This window comes from Vicugna pacos, chromosome 19 (genome assembly GCF_048564905.1).
Source record: "Vicugna pacos chromosome 19, VicPac4, whole genome shotgun sequence".
Lineage (NCBI taxonomy): Eukaryota > Metazoa > Chordata > Mammalia > Artiodactyla > Camelidae > Vicugna > Vicugna pacos.
The window spans coordinates 3,341,200-3,354,164 of NC_133005.1; the positions used below are offsets into that span (position 1 = coordinate 3,341,200).

A 12,965-nucleotide genomic window follows, 5' to 3' on the forward strand; every position below is an offset into this window, starting at 1 on the left:
ACGAGGGACAGCAACCAGGTGGCCGGGGCAGCACACCACAGAGCATGATGATCAATGAGACAAAGCAACTCTAAAGAAAAACAAGGTTCCACATCTCCTCCTCAAGACAGAGGGCAAGGCGAACTGCATCTCATTCTGTTAAACTTTTCTGTTCAGTGATTTCCTGGGAAAGGCTTTCTCGGTCAGAGGGCTTTCTCCTTGCTTCTGCGTTGGGTTTTCCTGTGCTGTGTAAACACGCTTGCAGTCAAATGGTTTCATATCTTGGTCAATTTTCCTGGCAGATACCAAATACCAAAAAATAAAGCTTCTTCAAAGGCAGTGTTTTTAAATTAAATAATACTGAATCATACAGCTGTCTAGTGGCTTCAGTTCAGCCAAACTTCAACAACTATTTTGCCAGGATTATTGATTTTCACGTTTCTAGAATGATGTTTAATTTATAACAGCATCGAAACCCTTGGGAACTATGAGGTCTTGGCTCCTCTGCCAGGCTCTCCCTCTCCCCCTGGAAGAGCTGAGCTCTCCCAGAACCCCTCTGTGCTTCCCTGTATCAGCTCTCACGGGATGTACACGGAATCCCTCAGGATGGAAAACACCAACAAAGACCAGGAAGGTTAAGTGGACTTGTGGGAAAACAGTAGTTAAAACGCTACATTTTTGTGCCATTCTTTCCCCTTTATCCTTACAGGTGGTCACTTTTTTTGTCTTGCAATTATTACTTTAATGTTTCCTGATACTTACACTGAATGAAAAGTACCTTAGGGAAAAACTAAGAGACTGACTTCCACCTTGCATCGATAGTTAAAATTAGATCTTATGACGTAGCTCTGGAGATCCTGAACCCTAACGTGTGAGATCTCATCTTAGCCCATCTGGTCTGGCTTCTGGGTCTCTGACTCCAGCTGCTGGTGCTCAGAGGAGTAGATGTGTGGAATTCTCACCGGTGAGTTGCAGCCCTGGTAACAGTGGATTTCATCCATCTCTGGAGCCTCCTGCGGCGGCTAGCTGGAAACAACTCCCACGTCCCAGGGTCCTGCACTTCCTCCGGCAGGGCTGGTGCAGACCACCGAGTCGGGGGGGAAGGATGATGACGACCACGGCCCAGAAAGGGTTGGGGTGCGGTGCGCATGCGCTCAGATGCTCCTGTGTATTTAACGGCCGGGCTGGACAGGGAGGGTTTATGTCCTCATTTCCTGCCTTGATTAAGGAGTTCTTCTGATCTTAATGTTCCCCAGTTTCCTAGACCCACGGCTCTCAGTGTCCCCAGTCCCACACCACGTCAGTGTTCAAGGAACCAGGAGCCAACAAGAGTAGAAACCAAGAGCTGACTACATCCATAGTTACAGGCATCCTGTGATTGCACTGAGTATGTCCAGTAAGACTTGATGGCCTAAAAATCTGCAGCAGAATTGTGGGAAGCAGACATGGTGGAGAAGCAGCAAAGATGGCTTCTGGTGGGCCGGGGTGACCACCAACAGGAAGCCGTACACGTCAGCCTTCATGGCAGAGGGCTCGTGAGAAGCTCCGGCCCCCACATTGTCACAGGATGTGGAGAGGGCTCTCCCGTCTAAGCATCTGCCCTGCCGGCTCCTGCGAGGTTGAGGACAAGCGTCCCAGCCGTGGCCGCAGTCCGGCAGAACCCGGTACCGCCTTCAGGCACACCTTCACTCCCACAGCGGGCGCCCGCGTCCCTGCGGAGGACGGCCTCCAGGCTGATGGGACCGTGGTGTCTGCACCCAGGTCCAGCGGGCGTGGCTGGGGCAGTGCTTAACCCAAGACGCAGGGGTACAACCACTCCTGTGCAAGGTCATCGGCCCGGGATCCGGCCACTCTGGTGGGGCCCACAGTGTGTCCAGAACTTCCCTGCGAAGTCCTCCCCTTATCTCCTTTTGCAGACAAAGGAGGCTGAGGTTCCACTTGCATCAAAAATGTGGCGCAGCTCCCGGCAGGGCCTGACCTTCCAACAGGCTGTGCGGCCCCGGAGGATGGGATCCCTCCCAGGCCCTCCCCATCTCTCCACGCAGCCTGGTCCTTCAGGGCGTGACGCTGTCCTGAACTGGCCTCCGCGGTCCTGCAGGTGCAGCCCCTGCCTCCCTCCTGGCAGGGCTCGAAGCCCTCAGAGCATCTGGACCGCAGCCTCCCTCTCTCCACACTTCACAGGCCCTCGCAGGGAACCCCGCACTCTCAGTGGAGCAAGAGTGAATCGTGTCTCCCCCACACGCCCCGCTCTCCTCCTGATTCTCCTCCTTTGCACAGGACGCTCCTCCTACCCAACCCCACTCGACCTGAGCCCACACCAACCGACCCGTCTGTCACCGCTCATCCCATCCACCGCGACACTCGGTGACGCCCAGGACAGGATGAAGGGCCCCTCCGAGGTGCACCCTGCACCCCTAAATAGAAAGAGGTCACTGCCCTCCCACAGCCCTGCTCTTCGATACAACTCCACCTCCAGGAGGTACCAGAGTCCCATGGAAACAGGGTTTAAGAGAAGGGGGTGGCCCTGAGCCAATATTTCAACATAGGAGGTTACTTGTATTGTTTAGATCACAGACGTACGACCTGAAGCCCTGAGGTCTCCCTGCACTCCGTTTACAGAAAGACATTAGCCAAAGACATCCAGCCTAACTGGGTGGATGAGATGTGCCCAGGGGAAAGCTGTCTGTAACACAGAGTACATGTTAAGCATGTGTTAAGGTAGGAATCCCAGACTCCAGAGAGAAGTGGCGGGGGGGCATCCCACAGCCAGGAGAGGGCTCCCACCCGGGGGAGGGACAGGAGCGCGTCACCCGTCAGCCCTCACCCTCCAAGGGGATAAGAAGCGTTGAGGAAGGAATCCTAAATGGAGACCGGCATCAGCCTGCCTGTCTCACTGGCCCCACTCCCACCCTCCCTCCACGCCTCTGCTCAGGCGCAGGGAAAGCGGCTGGGGGTGGAAGGGAGGTGGGGTAGCCCAGAGCCAGGGGCGCCTCTGAAACCCCCCTCACCGTGCTGTTAATAAAGAGATGAGGGGCAGACACCTTCTTAGAAAAGACCCAATACTCCTTCTCTGTTCACACCCTAAACTGCCCAGGGAAACAATCGCACAGGAAAATAATAAAGAACTTTAAGGAGGGCTTTCAAGTCCAAACTGGGCACAAGTGTGTCACCGAGCGGAGCACCAACCACCTGTCCTGCCCTCGCCAGGTTTGGGAGCATCCGCTTCCAACCACCGGGAATTTCAGAGGGACACCTACGGGCATCAGATCCCAAAAGAATGTTGCCCCGCCTCCTGGAAGTCAGCCAGGACCCCCAGCATCACTGAAACTAGAAGCAGCCCCGTCTCCGCGGGGCCAGCCCAGCTTCGTGCCTTCTTGTCCCAGTGAGGCGTGAAGCCCCATAAAAATACCAGCAAGACCCCTAGGCAGGGCCATTGCTCTCCTCTTAGCACCATCCGGTTCCCTGGCCCAGAGGTGCTATCTCACTTTTTGCCTCTAAAGCGGCTAACTTACACCTAGAATTCTATTGGTTTCCTGAGCTCACTTCTGATTGGTTATTCCCTTCACTCCTGACTGGTTATTACTCTCATTATTACTTCTGATTGGTCCATTTCCCTAACTTCTGATTGGCCCACTTGTAGTACTTCATTTGCATGGAGCTCACTCCTGATTGGCCTATTTCTACAAAGCTTGTTCCTGGTTGGTCAACTTCTGTTGTACTTTATTTGCATATGATGCTGCAAAGTGTAAAACTGGCAGCCTATAAAACGCCTGTGTAAACCTACAGACAGGGTCCAGAGCTTGAAGTGTTAACTTCTCTGGGCCTGTTGGTGTAATAAAGGTGAGTTCTCCAACTCTCTGAGTGCTGCTCTCGCTGACCGGTACTTCAGTGCCATGTGAGTCTGCATAAGCAAAGCCTCAGGCTTCCACTGAACTACTGGAATCAGTATGTATCAAGTCTTTCCAAATCAGTGGCTAGGCTTAATATAATTCCAAACAAATCCCCTAGAATAAAATTAATTGGAAGAATTAAAGTGAACGCTGCAAAGAAAATCTGGGGGAAAGCAAAAGAAAAGAAAAGGGAAAGAAAAAGTGAAATGAGACTTGCCCAGCCAAATACGGCAAGTTTCATAGAGCTGGGAGAGGTGGGTTTATTCACCAAATTATGCTGGGTCTGCAGGCAAACTAGTGGGAACAAGAAGCATTAAATTGCATTCTGACTTCACAAACCACCTGCCAAGTGATTCCAAATGAACTTTAACAGTAATCTGTAAAAGTGAAAGTAGGAAAATTAGAAGAAGCGGTAAAGGGCGAGCTGTGTGAGGCTGCAGAAAGGATTTCTCCACACCAATGAAAGAAATCCAAAGGAAAAGCACGGGCTTATGAGGACACAGAAAGTGACAGCGTCTGTGATAAAAAGTGACGGCCGCACAGCACTCAGTTAAGTCAAGATCGTGAGATGAGGCAGGCTGTTGAGATGACATCTCACTCTTCCTGCCACCACGTGTTAAAGGCTGGTTACCCAGACATGGCCTCTGGTTTCAGCCCTGCTGAGAGGTGTGGGGTCTTGGCTAGTCTCTGGGGACTTAAATGCAATGGGGAGATACTTATTTGGAAATAACACCAGTGGTGATTTTTTCAGTAAAGGAAAAAATAAGCTTTTTAGAGCTCACGTTTAACCTGGCTGAATGCCTGGATTTCTGTATTTTGCATTTCTAACACATGAAATCATACACTTGAAAACTAAAATATCTGTTCTTTATCTAATTTACTAGGTTCACCTTCTCAATTAAAATAGGCTTAACTGATTAAAAATGCTAAAATGCAAATGTTTCCACCAAGCCTGATCTTTAAAATGCTCAGCTTTTGAGAATTTCAGGCAAGTGGGGGAATTACGTAACACCGCCGATGACCGTCACTCGACCACAAGTCACGATCAAATTCAAATGAATATAAGCTCACGGTAATTAGAACCCCCGAAACCAAGCAGGGCCCCCAGGGACCATCACAGGTATGAGCCCCTCAGAGTCCCCCACTTCTTGTTTGTAAAAAGTTCTGGACGCCCAGGCCTTCCAGTTCCAAAGAGCAGACCTAGGCGGTGGGCGATCAGAGACGTGAGAAAACGCAGAAACAAAGGGAAAGCAGTCAAGCAAGAAAAGTAGTAACAGCTTAAACGACAGTTCAGCCAAAAACCAGTCACAGGACTCCTAGCTCCTCATCAAGGGATACAGACAACAATCTGATGCATATTTTTGAGTTGTTTTGCAGAAACTAAGACCTCCACCCAGGTGGAGGATGTTAACTACATGCTGACCACAAGCACGTAGACCTCAGACTGGCTGGAACCAGAAGGCTGGTGATTGAGATTCCAGAAATGTCACCTTGTCACCTCACCATCAAGCAATCCGAAGAGGGCCCATGAAGGGATGACGTAGCCTGTGACCCTCACCCCTATTGCTGCCTTGAGGAACCCCTGCCTGAAGGCCATCAGGGAGCTGGGGTCTTCTAAGCATTAGCTGCCCATTCTCCTTGCTTGGCATCCTGCAAATAAATGCTGTACTTTCCTTCACCACACCCCGGCGTCAGCAGACTGGCTTTGCTGTGTGGCAGGCGAATGGAGCCGCATTTGATAACAGAGCTCGCAAATTAGTTTCTCACTGGGACACTATGAAACTCAGCAATATCATTTAAATCACTGCTAAAAGCTGGTAAAGCTGTTGAAATGCACAGGTGAGTCTTTTAAAGGACAAAATAAAGATTTTTGCATAGGAAAAAAAGTGATGGTTTAAAAAAACCAATCAGCATACCTTCATAACCTTTCCTACAACTTCTGGGCTTATTTAACCCACTAACGAGGCTCCCCGCCACCAAAGATTCTTGACCAGAATAAGACATCTCATGTAGGTTGCAGTGCACGTAGCTCATCCTGCCCCTGCAAAATTCAACTTTACCTTACAAGAATCTTCTACGAAATGGCTCTGTTTAGATTTTAAAAGTGTAAAAAGTTTCTACCACCAAAAACGGTGTCATTGAATCACTCATTCACTTAATATGTGATCATTCTGTGGAGCCGGTTTGCTGGTATTAACTGGTGTGGTTCTGTTCCCACCCTCAGCTGACACGCCACACTTCTCAGGGATTAAATGGAAAGATGCTCTATGCGCATGGATTGGAAAAACTAATCTTGTTTAAATGCCAGTGCTACCCAAAGCCATCTACAGATTCAATGCAATCCCTATCAAAACTCCAGTGGCATTCTTCACAAAAATAGAACACTCCTAAAATTTGTATGGAACCACAAAAGATTCCAAATAGCCAAAGAAATCTTGAGAAAGAAGAACAAAGCTGGAGGCATCAAGTTCCCTGATTTCAAACTACATTACAAAGCTTATCATAATCAAATCAAGATGGAATTGCCATGAAAACAGACACATTAGATCACTGGAACAGAATAGAGAGCTCAGAAATAAAACCACGCATATACAGTCAATTAATTTACAACAGAGGAGCCAAGAATGAAAAAACATGGGGAAAGGACAGTCTCTTCAGTAAGCAATGCTGGGAAAACTGGACGCCACATGCAAAGCAGTGACACTGGACTACTCTCTTACACCAAACACAGAAACTAACAGCAGAATGGACTAACGCCTTGAACGTAAGACCTGAAACCATAAAACTCCTGGAAGAACACATAGGTCGGCAGGCTCCCTGACGTCAGGCTTGGCCATGATTTTTTTGGCTCTGACACCAAAAGCAAGGGCCACAAAAGCAAGAGACAAACACATGGGATGACATCAAACTAAAAATCAGCACAGCAAAGGAAATCAACCGGGTGAAGAGGCAACCTGCTGAGGGGGAGGAGATGTTTGCAAACCATGTGTCTGGTAATGGGTTAATATCCAAAATACACAAAGAATTCATACAACTAAATAGTAAAAAAATTAATAATAATAAAATCTCATTTTAAAATGGGCAGCACAGACATTTTCCCAAAGAAGATGTACAAATGGCCAACAGGCACATGAAAAGATGCTCAGCATTATGAATTATCGGGGAAATGCAAGTCAAAACCACAATGAACTACCACCTCACACCTGCCAGAATGGCCATCATCAAAAATACAAGAGAACAAACTGGCGAGGATGTGGAGAAACGGGAGCCCTCATGCACTGTTGGTGGGCTGTAAATTGCTGCAACTACTACAGAAAACAGTACAGAGGTTCCTCGATTTAAAACAGAACTGCCATATGACACAGCAACTCCACTTCTGGGTATTTATCTGAAGAAAATGAACACACTAACTTGAAAAATACATGCACCCCATATTCACAGCAGCACTGTTTACAAAAGCCAAGACATGGAAGCCACCTAAGTGTCCACTGATGGAGGGATGGGTCAAGATGTGGTATATGTAACCAATCGAACATTATTATTCAGCCATAAAAATTTTGCCATTCGTAACAACACAGATGGACCTTGAGGGCATTATGCTAAGTGAAATAAGTCAGAGAGAGAAAAACAAACACCTGTGATCTCACTTACATGTGGAATCCTAACACACACACACACACACACACACACACACACACAAAACCAAGCTCACAGGCACAGAGAACAGACTACTGGTTGCCCGAGTTGCAGGTGCAGGGAGGTGGGAGGGACAAGGGTACAAACTTCCAGGTGTAAAACAGGTAAGTCACAGGACATGATGTGCGGCACTGTGACTATACCTAGTGGTCCTGCAGTGCATACTTGAACGTTGCTAAGTGAGAGTAGATATTAAACGTTCTCATCACAAGAAAAAGAATTCTGTAACAGTAGTGACAGACATCAACTAGACTTATTATGGCGATCACTTCACAATATACAGAAACATCCAATTGCTAAGTCGTACACATGAAACTAATATAAGGTTACATGTTTTTTAAAAAAATCCACAAGCTGGAGTAGCCTGGCCCTGACCCATCAGCCACAAAGGACCCTGGCCATGACCTCACGGGTTGACAGTCCTGGACTGTCTGCCCCATCACCAGTGCTGGCTCTTCCTCGTCGCCTCTCTGGCTTCACAGTCCCCGTCCCTGTCCCCGGACGCAGGCTTCCAGTTTCTTCTTCGACCCCAGCCTGCTTGGCCGGCGGCCTCTCCCGGACGAGTTCTCCAGTGCCCCCAGTCCAGCACCCACAGCGCCCCAGGGACTCCCTGACTCCGGCTGTTTACTGACAGCTTCTATCTAGGTCACATCTAGGGCTTTCCAACTTAACGGGCTGGAAAGCAAATTCGGTGTTTCCTCCCCACCCTCTTCCTCGGCCGCACATGCAGGACACACACTCGTGAACAGCCACCCCACCCAACCTGATAGGTCCCTTTTTCTCAAATCACCCCTTTCCTTGACCTCTGTGATACCACCCTATTCAATACGGGTCTCTAAATGAGCCCACTTACTTTCCACACTTTGGAAAAATCTATGAGACACATCTGCTCAGCACTGGAGGCAGAAATGTGTTCGGATGGAGGTGCAATTCACACAGCCTCTCGGATCAGGGCATCACCCCCCCCCCAAGGCTCCTCCTAGTCCACCACTCCTCTGGGTCCCTCAAATACCATCGCTGCCTTCTGCTGCTCACTTCCTCTCTTAAATGCAATGAAGCCTGAATAGGCAGGGGTGCTGATCTGTGAAAAGTACCTAACAGTAGGTTGCAGGCAAGTTCTCATTTCAAAACGACTTCAAACGATTTCAAATAATGGGTGCATCTGAATGGGGTGGGGGGCTGCCTTTCCTGCAGTGAGGGGTCTGGATGAGGGGTGGCCATCAGCAGCTGTTTGTTTCTGGTACTAGGCGCTCGGGGCGGGGAAGGGGGGCAGGTGGCACCAGTGTCTACCTCTAGAATCCACACTGCCAGCTCCCAGGGAGAAAGGAACTCAGGCAACTGCATTTTCCCACTCAGTGGGTGTGATTGACCAAGATGTGCCCTTTAAGTTGCCACTCCAAAGAAACAGTCGCATCTGAGGCATGCTCCGGGGAGGCTGGGGGAGCTCTGCCTGCTTCCCACAGCGCGGAGACCCCACTCTCCAGGGAATGTTTGCATTGTCTGCCCAACTCGGGTTTTCTCAGATCTGATCAAAACCAGGAGAAATGACTCATGTTATTCAGAGGCACTGAAGCTGGCAAACCAATAATTTACCCTAAATTTACAAGGGAGGATTACTGTGCCTTTTAAATGTCCAGGGCATACGTTTGGAGTATTCTGCACACTAGCGTCCCTTGAGCTCTGCTTAGATGTCAGGTTGTGAGTGAACTAAGCAACATTTCCCATTTCCCTCAGAACACCAGATCCAGAAGATGCTTCCTGGTTCTGTGAACAAATGGAAGTTGGCAAGTGTCCCACATCATGGAGTCGTCCTACAGAGTCCCAATGCACATAATAATAATAAAGGCACTGAAAAGTCCTGAAGTGGAAAACCTGCTTAACATTAGCATTTCTCGAGTACATTTTACCCCTGTAACTCTTTAGTAATTTCTCAGTAAAACTGCCTCCAAGCACACCACTGTGTAAACTCTGCTCTGGTCATACTCTGCAAGGGGTGCCTCTGAGCACGACCGCCTCTAGCAAGTGAGCGGTGATAGAGCAAAATGATGACTGGGCCTGAAGCCCTGTGGTTCCAACGCGGGTGCTTTGACCTCTCCAGGCCTCTGCCTTCTCACCTACCAAATGAAATTATTAGTATCATTGTAAGAAACAACTGAAATATTATCTGTAAAAGCATCTTACAAAGCACTATAAAAATATGATTATCTGCCAAGGACATACTTAACTGCAGTGCAGCTCCTCAAAGTGCTTTCACAAAGGGATCCTTTTGCTTGTTCTTTCAACACCCATTCCTTAAGTGTTAGGCAGTGAGAGCTATGAGCTGGCTTCCACCCCTAGGAAGTTCTCAGACAGTGGGCTTCTGAGTGGGGGCCACTGCATGTATCTCATAGTTAATACACACACCTGGAAAGCTGGTGCCTTACCCGGGAAAGGAGGCAGGAGTGCGAGGAAACCTTCCCAGCTGAAATCACTAGGAATCCTGAAGCATCACCAGGAGGCTGAGATACACAAGGGGAGTGGGGTACCTGGGCATATGTGAAGAATGGGCCCCAGTGAGGTGGACCTCCCAGTGTTGCATGTTCTTGAACAGAGGAGGAGTTGTCTGTCTCCTCCAAGCAAACGGAGAGGATTTGGTTCTGGAGGGAGGTATTTCTGGAGAAGGAACTCCTCCTTGTAGTGCGCAGTGGCTCTTGAATTTGGAGAAGGAGGGAGAGGGTTACCAGGAAGTTATCTATAAACAAGTACATACAACAGCCCTGGAGGGAGTCCAGCTGCTCCCATCTGCTCCTGCACGGGTCAACGGTGGGCCATTTTAGGTCTCCTTCTCTACTTAGATAACCTGTCTGCAGGAGAAAGTCTCCAGGCAAAGGAGGTCCTGGCAGTAAATGGGTCTTCTGGTGTCACCAGCCTCCAAACGCTGAGAGCAGAGTCCCCAAATCCCAAAGCTCCTGTCCAGCGCCAGCCTTCTGCAAGAGTCCCAGACGCCAGTCTCCCCCCAGGCCCCTCCCAATCCGTGGCCCCTGATGCCCTCTGTGGAGGTGCCAGAGCAGGGACAAAGCATGACCGGTCTAGAAACACACTGGAACCTGAAGCCAAAAAAGAAAATGCCCTTCTCTGTGTACATTCATCAAAATATTCTCGCATATTTGAACTTTCTTGAGAAAGTTATTGAGAGTTCCACAGTCAAAAAACACAACTACATACCAGGCCGGCACTGCGTAATCTGCTACAGGATGCTGTCAACCCTCAGAAACCCCAGGTGGGGTCCAAACTGGGGGCGACTGGAAGCTACTGTTCCCACTGCACAAGGATGCGAGGTCAAAACAACCCGTCTTCATGTAAAACGCTGATATTTTGTTCATCGTGGATTTTTCACATGAAATTTGATTTTTTAAAAACACTGTGTTAAAATACTGTTTCTCCTAAATACTGAGTTTCGCCAAATGTTTATTTTTGCTGCAATATTTACAAAGTCCTGTTGGGCGGAAGAGTGCTCTGAGGTTTCCTTACTGATGACAGCATATTCCTAAGAAACCCCAGTGCGCCTGAAAGCGTCAGGCCTGCAAGAATGCAGCTCCACAGTGTGCGGGTTTGTGCGCGGCCTCCTCTGCCACAGTAGGAAAAGCCCCCCAGGGATTTGATAGCTCAGAGAAGAGGCGCCGGTCAGGGCCGGGTCTTGCCCTGTATTTCTTGGCAACACATCACAGGCTTTAAAGCTGGATTCTGCAAACTCCCTGCTGTCCCGCGGCCGTCAAGGGGCGCGGGTGGGTGGACACTGCGCCAGTGGGAGCGGAGGCCAAGGGTGGAGGCCGAGCCCAGAAGGGGGCGGGGGGGCCTCAAAGTGGCCCTGTCCCTTCCCGGCAGGAACCCCGGCTCCTCCTCCGCCTGCCGCACCGCCATCCCTCACCGCGACCGCCCAATCGCCCCCTGCCCGGACTCACTGATCCTCCCCAGGGGCTTACTGCCCCCTTACTTCACCCCCCACCCCTACCCGGGGGGAGGAAATCTCCAGTCGCAGCGTCTGCCCCGCGCACGGGCTGAGCGCACGGACCAGGTCTGCGCCGCGCCCCCGGGCGTGCGACCCCCGCTTCGGCGGGGCGCACTTGACACCCCGTAGGCGTCCCGGCAGGTAGAGCTCGATCAAGGTCCCCCACCTCCTCCACACCCGCCCCTCGAGCCGCCGCGCCCGCAGCCTTGGCGGCTCCTCATTCAACCCTGCCAAGGTCGGCTGAGGATCCCCCAGGACCTAACCCTGCCCGGTTCCTGGCGCCCCACTCCCTGACGCCGCGCCCCCTCCCCTGTCCGTCCCCACGACCCCCGAGGCCGCTCGCTCTCCCTCCAGGTCTCTTCTAGGGGGGAGGAGTGCAGGGAGCAGCACCCCGCGCCTCGAACCCCGCAGAAACCCCGCCGGCGCCCCGGAGATCCCCCCACTGCGCGCGAGGTGCGGGCACAGGGGGTGGGGTCTCCGCTGCCACCGCCCCTTACCTCTCGCTGGCCCTCCCCGCAGGTCTCGCAGGCGGGGGCGACCGGTGGCCCCGCGGACTAGCGTGGGGCTGACTTTCCCCGCCCGGGAGGAGCAGGAGGCGGCGGCGGACGAGACGGAGGGGAGGGGCGGAGGTGGGGGGAGCGAGGGAAGGGCTTTGTGTCTGCCTCCCGCCCTCCCTCCGCTCCAACGCTAGCCATCCCCCTCCCCCAACCGCCCTCGGGAGCTCGGGAGGGGTGGGGCGGGGGATCTGAGGGGGCGAGGAAGGCGCCTGCGCGGCCCGGGCCCGGCACCCCCGCCCCCACCGCGGTTCCGCCCACCCTCCTCCTCCGGGACGGGCGCAGGCGCTGCGCTTACCGGGGGGCCAGGGACCCAGGCGGCCGGGAGGAAAGCTGGCCCAGAAAGTTTATCTAACCCGGAGCGAACTTGGCTGGCCCGGCTCCCGGTCCGCCCCTGCGCCGGCGCCGCCGCCCCGCTCTTCTCGCTCCCCGGGGAGGACTGGAGTTTTGTTCTCGGAGGTTCTGCCCAGTCTCCTCTCCGTCCGCTCATCACAGAGCAGCGCAAACGCGCACACCCCCCACCGCCATCCGCCGCGCCGCTGGGAGCCGCGGTCGGGGAGGCCCGCGCGGGCCCGCCCTTTGTCCCGGGAAGCCTGGGAGGCCCCGCCGCCCCGCCGTTGGGTGTTTTGCTCACCCTCGCTGGGGAGGGGGCCTCCTGGATTGGCTTCTGAACGTGCAGGGCCGCCCAGCCCCGCCGGCCCCGGGGAGCGAGAGCTCGGGGAGGCGGGTGCGGTTTGGCCCCGCGCTGGGAGACCTTTATCACCCCCGGGGTCGGACAGGAGGGCAGGCGGGGAGGCTGGGAGCTGCGGGCTGGTTCCCGGCCAGGAACCAGCAGTGGCCAGGCGGGCGTTTGGTGAA

The 12,965-nt window shown here is 52.2% G+C and overlaps 1 protein-coding gene across 7 annotated transcripts in view; it reads right to left on the minus strand.

Annotated features, from left to right (window-relative positions):
- RIN2 (Ras and Rab interactor 2) overlaps positions 1 to 12,541 on the minus strand; it is a 199,029-nt gene extending 186,488 nt beyond the window's left edge. For 2 of the 7 annotated variants that reach the window (XM_072943700.1, XM_072943697.1), the window contains exon 1: positions 12,051 to 12,181. The gene's annotated coding sequence lies outside the window, so the exon portion shown is untranslated. Of the gene's footprint in view, positions 1 to 12,050; positions 12,237 to 12,405 lie in introns of those variants that run through there. The other 5 variants (XM_072943698.1, XM_072943701.1, XM_072943702.1 and 2 more) reach the window with 5 other exon arrangements.
- Positions 12,542 to 12,965: the final 424 nt, after the last annotated feature.